This window comes from Cannabis sativa, chromosome 2, assembly GCF_029168945.1.
Source record: "Cannabis sativa cultivar Pink pepper isolate KNU-18-1 chromosome 2, ASM2916894v1, whole genome shotgun sequence".
NCBI classification, from domain to species: domain Eukaryota; kingdom Viridiplantae; phylum Streptophyta; class Magnoliopsida; order Rosales; family Cannabaceae; genus Cannabis; species Cannabis sativa.
Window position 1 is genome coordinate 28,469,101 of NC_083602.1, and position 12,889 is coordinate 28,481,989.

Consider the following 12,889-nt stretch of genomic DNA (forward strand, 5'->3'; position numbering starts at 1 on the left):
CACGGTTAACATAAGGAGAACTCTGGCTACAACTTCTGCCTCATTAGGTCTTTCCTCAAGACCCTATGGTTGTAGATCCTTATGTCTGTGTTCTAGCCACAACTAGAATCTCCATGAACCTGATAGATGTGGCCAACCCTGCCATCTCGGCATGCACCACAAACCTAGCCACCACGGTTGGCTAGGTGGACACTACCAACCTGGTTGGTCTCAATGGCCAACCTTTGCTGCCTAGGGAAGACCCTCCATTGGCACCCCGTACTAGAGGTATGGCCAACATGGAGCAACCTCCTAGCACTACAACTGGATCTGGTCCCTAATATTATGCTTGAAAGATGGGGCCAGGAATTGGCGAGCCTCATGTAGACTTGGGAGAAGATCTCGAGTTGGCTAGACTTAGAGAGACCGCCTACCAAGTCAGCCAAGTTAAAGAACCACACGCTGTTGGATGTGATGCATTCACACAATAGAGACGCAAATTTTTGAGATGGATGGATGAATAGGAGTACATCCTCTGATCTCATCAGGTGGAACTAAACCACCGTAACAGATAAGCTAGTGACCTAATAAGGCAGTTCATTGAAAAAACTGTCAGGAGAGGTCAGGATCTCATTAGAGATCCTCTCTAAGGGAGACTAGTCGACAAATCGGGCAGGGTCTACAGACAAACAATCCAACCAGGTTCTTCTGGAACTAGGACAGACCTTCCCCTGCTCAAAGGTGGACAAGTCTCACCATGAAGATCTAGTGGCGAGAACAGCCAAACTCTTGCAGCTAGTAGCTTGGGGGGCCAGCTAGGGATCACTGGCACAACACCCTCGCTTAGCCGACCCTTGGTCGTCCAGCCCCTTAGTGGTGCACCTCTAGCCGACCAACAAGGTGAACTTCTGTCTCAGAACATTCGAGAGCGAGTCACCCAAAGGCTAATCTTTAACTGACTAGGTTCGGGAATGGATGGAAACACCCAAGACAACAACAATTTGAGGAGTGAAACCAATCACTTGATACTTAAATGCACCTAACTCCAGCAATTGGTGTGATTAACCCCTTGTCACCACACAGGCTACACCAACCAATTAAGGAAGGACGTGCGGCCAGGCCCTACCCAGCATAAGGCTGGCCGACCATGAACAGCTGCCTAGAGTAGGGTTGGGCAACCATGTTCAGTTCCCCTACCCAGGAGTGGTCAGCCAGAGCCAACTATCATGCTTAGGGCTAGCCAACCTTGAACATACCCTTTCTCAGGGTATGGTCAGCCAGACTTTGACCAATTCAAGGCTGCGACCCAACCTAGGAGGGCCAATCAACCAGACCCCTGCAGCATTAGATCCTTCTGTGCAAGCACAGTTAGATCAAATAAGAGACACAATCAAGGGCTTGGCTGGCCGGAAGCCTTCAGACCTTGAACTTGATAGGTCAAGGGGCTTCCCTTTCTCGGCATACATAAATGTCTTTCCCTTGCCCGAGTTTAAGATGCCAACTTGGAAGATGTACACAGGGAAAGAAGATCCCATAGTACACCTAAAATACTTGAGATCCAAATAGATCTCCAACAAGTATCTAGAGATGTGCGATGCCGAATCTTTCTGACAACCCTAGCTAAAATAGCCTAACAATGGTATTTCAAGCTGACCCTAGGAAGATTCAGTTATTTGGAAGAATTCTCCTAAGAGTTTTATATTCAATTCCCTGCCTCAAGACAAATACCTTTGCCACTGGAGGATCTTATTGAAATAATGAAAAAACAAGACAAACTTTGAAAAACAACATTCAAAGGTTCATGGCTAAGGCCACCAAGGTCAAAGTCCGATATACGACCATACTCGGAGGCATCTTGTCGTTGAGTGAATTTTGAAAAGATATTAGAAGGATCTCAGTAAGAAACATGAAAGAGTTCCTTGAGCGAGCTGATGACTTCATAAAGTTAGAAGAAGCTATCTAGTAAGCCCAAATAAGAGGGCAGGTCAATGATGAAGAAACATAGGGCATCATATTACCTCAAGTGTTGTTCGACGTGCCGATCAGCGCACACAATCTCTGTCAATTCTCTAATAATGAGAATATTAGAGGCAAGCTCAATAATTACAAATCTTACCAAAATAATGGAAAATAAGGGAAATTCAACGATTCCCTTACGCCATGAAGTCTGAGGGAGAAAGAGGAGAAGTGCCACTACTGCAAAAACAGGCTTCAGTGACACACGTTGAGAGACTCCAAAACCTTTTAGTGTTCAAGTTAGACTTTGTTAAACAGTAAAGTAACAGCCACCCACAGAGAGCGTCACTGTATCTATTAGTTAGTTGATCCAGAGTTTGTGAAGATCACACAAGAGGTGTCACCTGGTTAAGCCAAAGATTTTACGGTGTCAGATAGTGGAATGATGTTGTTTAAAACCAGGGTTTGTGTTCCAAGTAGTGCAGAACTTAGAAATGAAATCCTCGAGGAAGCTCATAACACTCCATATTCATTGCATCCTGGAACTACCAAGATGTACCAAGATCTTAAACCCTACTTCTGGTGGAGCGGGATGAAGAAGAATGTGGTAGAATTTGTGTCCCAGTGCCTAACTTGTCAACAGATCAAGGCTGAACATCAGAGACCGGCATGTTTATTGCAGCCATTGACACTTCCTAAGTGGAAGTGGGAGGATATCGCTATGGACTTTGTGGCTATTACCTAGAACCCACGGGTATGTAAGATTCGATTTAGGTTGTGGTAGATCGATTCACGAAGTCTACACACTTTCTACAGGTAAAATCAACCATTACAGTGGATCAATATGCAGAATTGTACGTGAAAGAGATAGTAAGATTACATGGTGTTCCAAAGTCCATTATATCAGATAAAGATCCAAAGTTTACTTCTAAATTCTGGCAGAGTCTTCAACGGGCTATGGGTATCAAATTGAAATTTAGTATAACTTTCCATTCTCGGACTGATGGACAGTCCGAAAGGACAATTCAAATACTGGAAGACATGTTACGAGCCTGTGTTATGGATTTCGAGGGCTCTTGGAGCAAGTACCTACCACTGATAGAATTCTCGTATAATAATAACTACTAGAGTACAATAGTGATGGCTCCCTATGAGTTGTTATATGGCCGGAAATACTTAGGTCAGTGCAACGAACTTATGAGGCTATAGCGAAGATTAAGGCCAGAATGCTTGCCTCTCAGAGTAGGCAAAAGAGTTATGCAGATCCAAAGCGTAGAAGTGCAAAATTTCAGGTAGGGGATCATGTATTCCTTCGGGTGTCTCTAATGAAGGGAGTCAAGCGTTTCGAGAAAAGAGGCAAGTTATGCCCTAGATTTACAGCACCTTTCGAGATTCTTGAGAAGGTTGGATTAGTGGCATATCGTCTAGCTTTGCCTCCAGCACTATCAGCAGTTCACAATGTATTTTATGTTTCCATGTTACGAAAGTACGTTTCAGATCCTGCTCGTGTGCTGAGTTATGAAAATCTTGAGCTGCAACCAGACTTATCATACGAAGAATAACCTGTTCAGATCCTAGACAGAAAAGATAAAGTCCTTCGAAATAAGACCATAGCTTTGGTCAAAGTACTCTAGAGAAACAGCAAGTGGAGGAAGCCACCTGGGAGTTAGAGTCCGACATGAGGGCTCATTATCCAGAGTTGTTCAAGTTAGATTTTGAGGACAAAATCCTTTTAACGGGGGGACAATTGTAAAGACCGTTTAACTTTAATTTGAAAATTAGCAGATAATTAAGGTTTAATTATGAAACTTGCATAATATATATGATTTATTATTTTATGGAGATTTATTTGAATTCAGAATGCATTTTATATGTCATATATGGAATTTTATGTTTTTGCATGTTTTGTGCCCGGCAACATCGGAACGCGGTGTTTGGCCATTAGAATCACATTTTAGTATTTTTAGTATAGAGGGGCAATATAGTTAGACATTAGAAATATCAAGAATAGTCGAGATTTTAGAATTGACCAAATTACCCTTAGGTGGTTTTGGGACTTTTTGGTTAAGTGAGGACAAAATGATCTTTTTGCCAAGGGTTTATTTTTGTCTTTAGTGAGTTATTTTTAATTAAGTAAATTTGATTTTATTTTAAGGAAAAATATAGAGGATAAACCTCATTTATCTCTCTTATTTTGCAAAAAAGAAGAAAATTAAGATTAATCAACTCTTTCTCTCTCTTCTCTCTCTCTCTCTCTCTCTCTCTCTCTCTCTCTCTCTCTCTCTCTCTCTCTCTCTCTCTCTTGAACCCTAGAAACCAGCAAGAACTAAGGGTTTTTCAGTAATTCTGAGATTAGATAACATCATTGTTGAGGTTTCAAGCTTAGGTAAGCTTCCTAGTTCATCTTTTTATGGTTTCTTTAATTTAAAGTTAAATCCTCTTGCATGATTTTGTGAATTAAAGTTCTGCAGTTTTTTAAGATGTTTGTTATGGTGTTTTGAAGTTAGAATATTGTTATTTGAGCTAATTTAAGGCTAGTTGGTTGCTTGATTTGGTTGTTAGACAAAGTTTGAGTTTTAGATTTCAAATTTTGGTCTTTAATGGTAGATTTTGATTTTGAGCTTGTTTAGTTGTTTTGTTGCTTGGAATATGTTCTTTGGGGTATATTAAGCAGGTCTGGAAGGTTTGATTTGGTTTAGATATGAATTGGTCAAGGTTTCAAAATTTTTGGGTTACTTGGTGTAAACAGTTAACCGGTTTTACAAGTCTTGTAAAACCGGTTAACCTGATCAGAAACTGGTTTCCCGAATTTTTTGTGTTGTTGATTCGAGTTAGTATCAGAGCTTTGGTTGGTTTATTCCTTGATTATTTAGGGTATTTCCATGTTGTTTATCGATAAGGGAAACTTTTAGTTTCAAGTTTAAGTCCCCGAAAAGTGATTTAGGGTGTCACTCACCAGTATTACGAATAATGTGATTTAGGGGCATGCAATTCGTCGAGCAGCTGTTCCACTCAGGTTGGCCGGCACACCTGAATTTGGAAACGAGGTAAGATTAGTATAATGATATGCATATGTGATTACATGTTTAGCGTACACGTTAGTTGCCGTCAGATTAGGCAAATCTATAGCCATCAGATTAGCATATCAGGGCATCGGTGAGCTGTACATAGAGTTGCACCGAGATGCCAACAGATATATGCTAGGCTATCAGATAGTATGAAATAACTGCTACCACATCAATACGATTAGAGTACACAGTATAGGCTGGATTCACAGTTAGTCATACCTTGTCGTATGAACGTTCTAGACTCAGCACTGTGTGGGACACGGGGATAGGGTTATGGTTGGGTGTATGGATGCCTGATTACAATCCGGATTATTGCTATGTTATTATTTATGCTTTTCTTACTAAGTATGTCGACTCACAGATATTGTTGCATGTGTAGGTAAGGGCAAGGCTAAGGTTAGCAGTTGTGAGAGCGAGCAGATGGAGATTGTACATGTCGAAGCGGTTAGGCCTGGAGCGTACGATCTTTGGGACATCAGGACATATTTTGTATAGTCTCTAGGCGACAAACTTTTGTATATGTACAGTAAAACTTTTGTAAATACTTTTGTAAACGGGATCCTGATTTAATATAAGTATATTATTTCAGTGGTTATAATTAATTAAGTATTTTAATCAATCACAATTTTCAATAAACTCGTTGATTAGCAACGAGCTGCACAATTAAGTTAAAAATCACATTAACACGCCTAAACTAGTAGGGTGTTACAGATGGAGACCGTTTGGTTGAGCGTTGGAGTGCACCTTCTTTAAACAAGATCAAGATTAATGTTGATGGCGCCTTATTTGAGCATGAAGGCAGGTTTGGTTTTGGTTGCGTGGCTCGTGACTGCCATGGTCATGTGGTGGAAGCTTTTAATAGGGGACAGATAGGGCGGGTACAACCTGAAATTGCTGAAATTATTGGCATAAAAGAAGCGTTAAGTTGGATCGACCGACACTCGTGGGGACATGTGATTTTGGAATCAGATAGCTTGGTCTCTATTCAAGCTGTTTAGAGCAAAATCACTATGTCATCTTCTTTTGGCCTTTCAGTGCAAGATGTTCGTGCTCTTCTTTTATCTTTAAACAATGTTGAGTTGTGTTTTGTCAAACGATTTGCAAACAAGCTGGCTCACTACTTAGCCAGGGATTCTTGTTTCTCTACAAGCCGTGTGCTTCAGATGGAGGATCGTTCCTCTGAAGTGCGTTCTATTGTTAATAACGATTTTATTAATTAATAAAGCTACTAAATTTTATTCAAAAACAAAAAGTATTAACCAGTTTCTTATGTTTGGTTTGATTTTTTTTTTTTGTGAAGCATAAGTTTCTGTTTTTTTTATTTGGTTATTTTAAGAAATTAGCTTTGATGAGTTAGTTTTTAATTTGGTTGCTATACTAACTAATAAATGTAAATGGTTTCTTTGATTCCGAGTCCAACGTCTAACTTTGGTGATGACTCTGGCGTCAAACTCCGGTGATGGCGACAACTCTAACAACTTTTTTTGGTGATTTTTTTCAGCAACAATACTAATTCTGACGACTTTTCCGGCACCAACGACAACTTTGGTGCCTTTTCCGGCACTGACAACAACTCCAACATCTTTTCCCAGACCGGTGACAACTCCGGTGACTTTCTAGTTTTCGATGGCAACTCCAACGATCACTGTTCTTTCATTTGTTTTTATTTTTTAAAAGAATAAAATATGAAGGTAATTTTAATACTTTTTATGGTAATACAAAGTGGCATATCCTATGTCAAATTATTTACTTTAAATGCTATATTTTTTCTTGTTAAGTTTTTTTAATTATATTAATGTAAACTAATTTTATTTTTACTGTATTTATGTAAATACCCCTATTAATAACCCTTGAGAAATATTCTTATATTATTTTAATAAATGTTAAACTATATCTTTAAATACGTAATTGATAACTAAAATGGCCTAGTTTAGTCATTTCACAAAAAATTAAATACCTAATTAAATCTTTTAAAATTTTGAGATAGGGTGTCAATATAACTCCCCCTTAATTGGATAAATTTGAAGATAATACTAGAAAAAACAAAACAAAAATCTTTTAATTACGACTTCATAAAAGGATAGCTTTTTGGTACGGGTTGGGAGACTTGTGGTGTGAGTCGAGATACGCAGATAGGACTTAAAGATAAGATTTTTCAGTACATATCATGTATTCATGTTTTCCCATCTCACCAAAAAGCCTTAACCTTGGAATTATCCAATGGATCATGGTTACAAGAAATTAATTAAACCTTATCTCTCATCACTACAACAACCCAATCTTGTTCCCTCCAAACAGAGTTTTACACAAAACCAACATATGAAAAGTGCTTCTCCAACCCATTATGATCTCCCCAACATTGACCAAACTCAGCAAATCCATGCTCACATGATAAAGACCCACTTTGATTACAACCTTCAGAACATTCCTCTGAGTTTTTGACCCCATATAAGCCCAGCTACCCAGTGCAACTTCTTAATAACCTCTTACAATGACAACAACTTTCCTGAATGTCCTCTCAAAATTTGTGCTCACATGAGAAACGTGGACCACTATGTTGACAATTTTACTATTCCCTCTATCTTTTAAAGCTTGTGCCCAATGCTCGTTGGTCCCATTAGGGAAAGAGGTACATGGTTATGTGTTGAAGAATGGTTTGGACAAAGATGTGTTTGTGCGTGATGCTTTGATACAGATGTATAGTGAATGTGAGAGTGTGGTTTTAGCACGCTTGATGTTTGATCATATGGATGAAAGAGATGTTGTTTTGTGGAGTACGATGATTAGGAGTTGTGTTCGGAATAGATTATTAGGAGAAGCATTGGAACTTGTAAGGGAGATGCATTATCTGGGAATGAAGCCTAGCGAGATTGCTATGAATAGCATGATTAATCTCTTTGCTAACCTCAGACATCTGAAACTGGAGAAAGTAATGCATTGTTATGTCATGAGGAATAGCAACAATAAGAAAGTTGGTGTTCATAGTGATACTTCTTTGATAGATATGTATGCCAAGTGTGGAAACTTGACTTATGCAGAAAGGCTTTTCAATGGTTTGACTTATAAAATTGTAGTTTCGTGGACTATCATGATTGAGGGATACATTCGTAGCAAAAAGTTAGGAGAAGTAGCAAAACTTTTCGAGGAAATGAGGGACGAAAGCATTTTTCCAAATGAGATTACAATTTTGAGTCTGATCACAGAGTGTAGTTTTGTAGGTGCTATGAAATTGGGTAAGTTGTTGCATTCATATCTGTTGAGAAATAGGTTTATGGTGTCCTTGCCTTTGGCTGCTGCTCTGTTAGATATGTATGGAAAGTGTGGTGATCTTAGAAAAGCCAGAGGTGTTTTTGATGGTGTGAAGGACAAGGATGTCATGATTTGGAGTGTTATGATTTCAGCTTATGCACATGCCAGTTACACTAATCAGGCTTGTAGCCTGTTTGTCCGGATGACAGAAGAAGGATTAAGGCCAAATAAGGTAACGATGGTCAGCCTCATTTCACTATGTGCTGAAGTAGGAGTGCTTGACTTGGGAAAGTGGCTTCATTTGTACATAAACCAGCAAGGATTGGAAGTTGATACAATATTGGAAACAACTTTAGTTGACATGTATGCTAAGTGCGGTGACATAGATTGAGCTCATCGGTTATTCATTGAGGCCACTGATAGAGACATCTGTATGTGGAATGCAATGATAACTGGGTTTGCTTTGCACAGTTGTGGAAATGAAGCTTTGAAGCTCTTCGAAGAAATTGAGAGACATGGCATTGAACCCAACATTATCACTTTTATTGCAGTTCTTCATGCGTGTAGTCACGCTGGATTGGTTACATAAGGGAAAAGGCTTTTTGAGAAGATGGCTCTTGGTTTTGGCTTGGTTTCAAAAATTGAGCACTATGGATGTATGGTAGATCTTCTTGGAAGAGCTGGAAAACTTGAGGAGGCTTATGAATTGATTAAAAGCATGCCTATACACCCGAACAGTGTAGTATGGGGTGCTTTCCATGCTACATGTAAGCTTTATAAAAACCCCAATTTAGGGGAACTTGCAGCAAAACACCTCCTTGAGCTGGAACCTCAGAATAGAGGTTATAATGTGTTGATGTCAAACATTTATGCTGCTTCGAATAGATGGGATGGCGTTGCCTCAGTTAGAATGGCTATGCAAGACAGCGGAATCAAGAAGCAACTAGGACTTAGCTCAATTGAAGTAAATGGTTTAGTTTATGACTTTGTAATGGGAGATAAGACACACCCACAAACAGGAAAAATATATGAAATGTTGGCTGAGATGAGCATGAGGTTGAAACAGGCTGGTTATTGTCCTGACACATCGGTTGTGTTGCAGAATATTGATGATGAAGAAAAGGAAACTGCTCTTAATCATCATAGTGAAAAATTAGCCATGGCATTCGGTCTTATCAGTACAGCTGCAGGTACTCCAATGAGGATTATCAAGAATCTGAGAGTTTGTGACGATTGTCATGCTGCAACCAAGCTTCTGTCAAAAATTTATGGCAGGATAATAGTAGTAAGAGATCGTAATCGATTTCACCATTTCAGAGAAGGAATTTGTTCTTGTGGTGGTTATTGGTAGCTTTTACTCTATTATTCCGGCTACAATGTAACTATTCTATACAGAATACGGATGTACAAATACAAAATGAGAGCAATAAGATCGAGCTTCTGCCATTTGCAATTGACTAATCAAGACCATTCTGGCACTATTATATTCGAGGCTAAATTCCAGCCACATGCTTTGTGATTTCTTCAATATACATAATGATGTGATAATTTTCTATACTAATGTAATTTTACAATGCAACCACATATTCTTTAAACAACAGTTACAGTTTTTACTATCTCTCAGTCAAAGAATGGCTGTCATCTGCACCCCAAAAAAACTCCTTAACTTTCAACCAAGCCACTGCTGAGCACGACGAGCTCCACTTCCACCAACTGCACGTCGTATATTGTTCTTTTCACCAGCATACTTTTGTTGCAGCCATTTAAGGCCATTTACATCAAGTTTCCCATTAATTGATTTCCCTTGCTTTCTACGTGCGTATTGTTTTCGTATAGAAGCCCAAAGTTTCTCAATGACATCCCTTTGTCGGGATGTAAACCTTGACACCAAAAAAAAAATGGGTAAATAAACCAAAAAAAAAATAATATTGCATTTTTTTTGAATTATTTGGGTAGAAATACGTACATTTGAAAATAATAATTATATAAATACGCTTTTATATTAATATTAGAATTTTTTTTAATAATTATACACACATATCGATATTCAATTTTTTTAGAATGGAGGTCTTTCACACTATCAACTCTCATGTACTATCACTCAAAATGGTATCTCTTATTTATTGGACTCTCTAGTACACGCATGCTAGCTGCCCTAAGCTCTCACTTATAGTCAAATAAATAAACAACATCTCGCTCATTTTTTTTTTTTAAAAAAAGAAATTCTTTTTTCTTTATTTTTTTTCTTACTTAAATTTTATCAAAATTTTGACATTTTAATCAAAAAAGGAAAAAAAAACTTTCAACAGTCACATCAAAACTTTTTTTTATTATTACTTTGACATTTATATGTAATTAACTTTTAATATTAAAAGAATTCTCTTTTAACTTTTATTATATGTGTAAACAATTTTTTTTACAACACTAATAATTGTTTAGTCTCAAAAATTACACCATTGTAATTTACTTTTAAAGTTATCATTTTAATATGTAAAAAGCATATGTATATGTTTATTCGTTGTTCCCAAAAAATATTAACCAAAATCAATATGGTAACATTTTAGTTTCTTTTAATCATTAAGTAAACAATGATGAAGTTTAAACAAAATTCAATATTATCAAACAACTTCATAAATTACTAAAAAATACAATATAAGAAAAAAAATATAGTAATTTATGATATTACTTGTTATGTTAAATATTATTAAGTTTAAAGTTTTATTATTTTATATTAACAAAATATTAAAAAGAAGCAAAAAAGTTACTTTTAATATTAGTCGTCCTTTTTTGGAGACAGAAAAATATATGTTTCTCACATATTAAATGGTTATTTTTTTATTTATATATGTGTAAATTTTTTAATTAAATTTTTTAATGGAAAAGTAACTAATTGATATCTTATTCACATTAAAAGCAACTAAATAGTTGCTTTTTTAAAAAAAACTCCCAAAAAGAAAAAAATTTTGAAACCGAAATTTTTACAATTTTTTCAATTTTCGATAATTGTTTTGAATTTCGGTGGTATGCTAACGTGGTACAACGGTATTTATCAAATAATTTTCTTAAAGGTATTTTTGTAAATAAAATCAATTTTAGGTATAATATTGAAAAAATCCATTTTTTTAATGAAAGTAGAAACTTCATTAAATAGCTAAATTCGCTATTACAATAGACTGAAGAGCAGAAGGAATATTGCTCTCAGAAAACATACGACCAGACCAATAACAAGAACTATAAGCTAAAAAATGTGTGGCTTTGTTAGCATATCATTTAACATGACAAACTTTAACATTATTCAAAGAAAATAAGAGATTTTTGCAATCTTGAACGAGAAGACCAAAGATAGATGGCATGTCAATAGAGCTATTAAGAGCCTGAATGACAACAAAATAATCAGTCTCCTTAATACTCATCATTTCAGCCACTGTTGCTTTCAAACCACCAATTGAATACGTAGCAAAAGCCTCCATGACAACACCATCACAATTTCTAGCAATAAAACCAGTTCCATATGAGTTTTTTGCAGAAAAGTAGTTTCATCTACATTAATCTTGATCGCATCTAACACAGGTTTAGTCCAACAATCTTTGCTGCCAACAATATCTGATTCGTGTAGTAGTAGCTCAATACGACAAGATTGAGCATATCTCCATTAATCAAGAAAGTTATGTGCTAAATTAACAACATCAGTAGTAGACCGCGAGAAATTCTTCCATAAAAGCTCATTACGAGCTTTCCAAATTGACCATCCCACCATCAGAAATTCTTCTACCGCTCTACCCCTTTTTATTTTTTTACCAAAACTTAGCAAACCAGTCACTAAAAACCGTAGCAGCAGAAGGAAAAAGATCAATTGCAGATCTGTTCCAACATGAACGAGCAAATGGGCAATTAACAAGAGCATGGAGAATTGATTCAATGTCTCCACTACAAAAGATACACTGCATATCAATAGGGACATGCTTGATGTATAGCTGTGTTCGAGTAGCAAGACAGTCTGACAGTGCATGCCAAGCAAAATGGATCACTTTCGGAGGGACCTTGAGCTTCCACAATTGCTTCCATAGGTTAGATTCCAATTGAACATTCCAATCTTCTCTGAAATATTGAAGGTACTGATATGAGCTTTTAACAGAGTAAAAACCAGATGCTTCTTTTTTCCAATACCAAACATCCTCACACATGGATGAGCTAAGAGGAATGCTAAGGATGATATGGTTGTCCCTGGAAACAAAAATATCTCTAATTAAATCCTCGTCTCACTCCTTTATTTGCATTTTAATTGCAAATAAAGAGTTGAAAAATTAATTATTCAATATACTAACTATTACATGTTATCAATTTCCTAAATTAGGAGGGGATGTGTTCATAAAATAGTCGATTCAATTCAATCCAATTTGTAAAGTATGGGGATCTGCACTTGTGCAGATTGGATTGGATTAGAAAATTTAAAATTTGTACTTATACGGATTGAATGTTGATTGACATGTAAAATTAACTAGAAAAATTCAAAATCCGTACTTACGCGAATTGGATATTAATTGACATATAATACAAATATATTTCAAAACTTAATAGATCAAATGTATATTTCATTCTTATATATAATTTTATTTCTACTAACAATTTAAAATAAA

General features: G+C 36.7%; 1 pseudogene; it reads left to right on the top strand.

The window, feature by feature from the left end:
* Positions 1-7,069: 7,069 nt before the first annotated feature.
* Positions 7,070-9,846, top strand: LOC115719997 (pentatricopeptide repeat-containing protein At4g21065-like; annotated as a pseudogene).
* Positions 9,847-12,889: the final 3,043 nt, after the last annotated feature.